A 4,171-nucleotide genomic window follows, 5' to 3' on the forward strand; every position below is an offset into this window, starting at 1 on the left:
GCTGGATGGTGAATTCCAATAGGTGATGATCACTATTGCCCAGGTGGTCATGGACCTGGAGTCCCCTCACCAGGTCATCACCTGTGGCCAGGATCAGGTCCAGCAGGGCATTTCCCCGGTGGGACTTTAGATCACCCATGACGACCACATCTCTCAACTTAACTACCACCATGAGCTGTCCAGAGAATTCCCAGTCCATCTTTTCCCCCTGGTTGGGTGGTCTGTAGTAGAAACCCACTGTCAAGTCCCTTTCCCCACAACCCCCTTGTATTCTGACCCAGAGCACTTCAGCCTGCCTCTCCTCTGACCCCGTCCTGTTAGTTGAAAAAGTGTATTGCTCTTTGACGTAGAGTGCCACACACAAATCACATTTAACATTGTTTGGGTAAAATATACACAATTATGGAGGGAGAAGGGAATGAAATCATCAGGTAAAATATATTAGGATGCAGGAAAGCATTTAATTAGATAGTGGATTAAAAAAATACATACCTTCCAAAAGGCAAGGATTTGTGTGAGAGATATCTTTCCAAGATCATTTACATTGGCTGAGATGTGAACATAGTCATAGGCTTTTGAAAAGTAAACCTGTTTGGGAATTCTGTAATTCTATTTATTTTTTGAAGTTATGAAAAAATGTCCTGTAGAAGAAACCCTCTGAAATAAAGTTTAATGTTTTGTCTGGTCTGAAACCTCTCAATTTTTGAAATGGTATCAAAATGCTCAAATATTACTATAGGATCCCTGGATGGAAGTTGTAATTCAGTTAGTTTGATTTGGCAACATCAAAATGTTTCTTTTTCATCAAAAAGGTTAAATGAAATATCAAAATACAAAATTAAAACAAATGTCAAAATATTAGAACAGAAATGTGGGTCTCAATGAGGTCTAATTGAATGGTCATAAACAAAAAAAACTTATTTTTATAAATTTAGAAATACAGACATGTAGCAGTCTAGTGTTATCATCTTCATTCATGGTTGCACAAGAAAGAGTAGGCATTATACCAATGAAGGTTACAAATTATTTTAAATTAGGTGTTAAAAACAGGAGAACGATCTACAGAGATGTAAAGCTGTTACAAACATAGTCAGGGAACAACAAAATTAGCATTGATAAAGAAAGTTATCTGAAACCCACATACTGAATAGGAAACCCCCCCTTGGGAAGGGAGTAATGCTGATCGATTCTGGAGGTGGCAGAGCGCAGAGTAGATTGCTGTGCCTGGCAATAAATTCCTATAATTCCCAGCACTACTGTGTCTGAGACCTAGATCCTCAGAGGCAGTGGAAGGAGCATGTGCTACAAGCAGGAACCTGCACACTGCTGCTCCTGCTGTTCTTGCCTGAGCTTGGTACCCTGCCCAGCCACAGCCCATGGCTGGAGTGATAGGAGTGTTTCTAGGGCTCCCCCTATGACCAGAGACAGCAGCAATAGTTATGGAAGAGTAGTGTGACCACACTGCTGCACCCTGCACCTAAAACCATGCCTGCACAGTCCTGCACTGTCCTGTGTTGAGGTTCCAAAGGTATGTAGGTGCCTAAAGTTAGGCACTGCAATTTACAGGGCTTGATGTCTTTACGGATCTAGCATTGGATCCCTAAATGCAATATTTTATATTTGACCAAATATTGTCCATATTGGGCGGTATACACACACCCATATGCAGATTGGTGCTGCCAATAGAATAGTGTCACATTGTGAGATAGAATAGCAATACACAGGAGTATTGTGTTTAGCCCATTTACTTGTCTATCTATATTTTAGTGTTTTATCTGCCTCCTGTCTCTATCAATGAGAGTTGCAGTTTCTGAGCACCTATCAGCCTCAGGCTCTTCCAAATGGTTCTCCCTGACTGAGTTTTCTTTATTTTCTTTAAGTTACTATTCCCTTCAGGAAAACTATCCCCAGGACATGGCCCAGTGCTTTATTAAATCTCATAAGAGAGCCACAGGCAGGACTACAAAGAACCAGGGATTGATTGCCTTAGAACAAATCAAAGCATAAAATTTCACTGTCTCTGGCTGGATGAAAAAAAAAAAAACCATCACACACAAGCATTTGATTATCCACATTTCTGTACACCTAATTTGTTTATCAGTTGAAATATAGCTAAGAAAAGGCAATACGTCCAGAGCTGTACTGATACAGTACTGATACAGTTTGAACTGATGCATCCTCCCCCTCATAGCATGAAGAATACTTGGCACTGCAAATATAAGCTGAGTTCAGCTTGCACACCAAGGGGCTGGGACTCTAAATGTATCAGGCAGTAAACTGTGCGTCCCATAGATGATGGAAAAATCATCCATGAAAACAGTGATGAGACACAACATCCAGCACACAAACTCAGTTAATAGGACTTAGTATGAGGAAAGGTCAATTCCTCTATACGTCTCCTCCAGAGAAAATGCTAAACTTCTCAGGTCACGCTAAAAACAGGTAATTGTATTTTTAATGCATATACTTTGTACTTCAAAAAGATCAGCTAAGATAAAATGGGCTGTATAAGGATTAGCTATAAAAGTCAGTAGTTAATGATTCACCATAACGCATGATTTAGCTGCAAACTAGAAAAACATAAAAATAGCTTAAGAAACTAATTTCTTATGCTGTTTTGGGCTTCTGGATGATTTAAACTCAGATATTTCCATATTTTTCAGATCCCTGAGCAATGGCATCTGATGACAGGCTGATCTCTTCAGACATTTTTTCTAGAGCAAATAACTACATGTTACAGCATCCTGAAAAAATCATCACATGGTTTTATAATTTGTATAGTTTTGAAAGTTGACACAAGGACTGTGTCATCCCACAAACTTCCCCAGACAGTCATTCTTACAAAAATGTTATGAATCTGTGATACCAGCTGAGATAAGGAAATGAGCCTGATAATTTTATTGAACTAAACTGACCAACAGCTTTAGCTATAGCAACTTGCTGACAGTCCACAGGGCATACCTACCTGGTCATAATATTTTAAGTCTCTCATGCTAAAAGCAGTGGTTTTTCCCACATTGTACACTAGGCTGGAAGAGTGACTACTTAAAAAAACAGGAGAACTTGTGTGTGCTTGGAACTGGATTTCAGTGCATACTGCAGGCAAGGATAGGAGGTTTTGAGATGCGAAGAAATACACTTTGTCTAACAACCTTGAACATGGACTAATGTTTTGGTGGCATTCTCAAAGTCATCCCATCTTAATATAAGTTCTGCTGCTGCCCTTACTAGTTTTTGTGAAAGAGGAGGAGCAGGTAAGTGCATATTGGGCAAAATTCTTATCATAGACCTAATAATGTCCTTATTTTGAATCATTCAAGTCAATAGAGTTTTGACATTGACTTCTCTTAGTGTAGGCTGAATGCTGGTGATCTCCAGCAGCATAAAGGGTGAGGAATCCTTATTTGACCTACTCTGTAGACCAGGGACAGGCAAAATAGAGCCTGCAGGCTGTATCCTGCCCACCAGGCCATTGTATCTGGGCTGTATCTCGTGGGGTCCCTACGAATTTAGAAAACTATTATGTATGCATGGCTTCCTGTCAAAGATGACAAAGCACCAGCAGCAGCAGGACCCAGGGAGAGTCAGTGGCAGGGCCCAGTGGCTGAACAGTGAGGCCCACCTCGCTCTAGCTGCCCCTGCCTATCCTCCAACCCCAGGACCCAACTGGAAGCCTCTGTGACCTGTGGCCTGGTGACCCTTTGGTTGTTCCCCATCCTCCCTCTGTCTAAATGGAAATTCAGACAAGATCAGACAGAAGAAAGGGGAAACCGCTGCCCAGCCCATGCAGCCTGGAACCACATGGCGCTGGCTGGAACCAGAACAGCTGGCAGGCAGGTGGAAAGCAGTGGTGGGTGAGGGAGCAGTGGGGAGGGATGGGAAGTGGTGGTAGGTGGGGGACCATGAGGAGCGGTGGGCAGAGGTGTGTGGGGAGCTGTGGGAAGTGGCAGAGGATAAGGGGAGCAGTAAGAAGTGACTGTGGTTGGAGGAGCAGTGTGGAATGGTGGCAAGTGGAGGCAATGGTGGGAAGCAGTGGTGGAGGGCATGGGGAGCAGTTGGCAGGGGGAGTGGCAGAAAGCAGCAGGTAGGAGCACGGAGCCCGTGCCAGTGGCCTGGGGTCAGCAGGAACCCAGAATGGGGCAACAGGAGTAAAGAGCCTGGTCACAGGGTG

General features: G+C 43.0%; 1 protein-coding gene across 1 annotated transcript in view; it reads right to left on the minus strand.

The window, feature by feature from the left end:
• The window catches only part of LRP1B (LDL receptor related protein 1B), a 1,585,724-nt gene that overhangs the window by 1,420,451 nt on the left and 161,102 nt on the right, over positions 1 to 4,171 (minus strand). The window lies entirely within an intron of this gene.

The sequence above is a fragment of the Crocodylus porosus genome, unplaced genomic scaffold, assembly GCF_001723895.1.
Source record: "Crocodylus porosus isolate Cpor-Errol unplaced genomic scaffold, CroPor_comp1, whole genome shotgun sequence".
NCBI classification, from domain to species: domain Eukaryota; kingdom Metazoa; phylum Chordata; order Crocodylia; family Crocodylidae; genus Crocodylus; species Crocodylus porosus.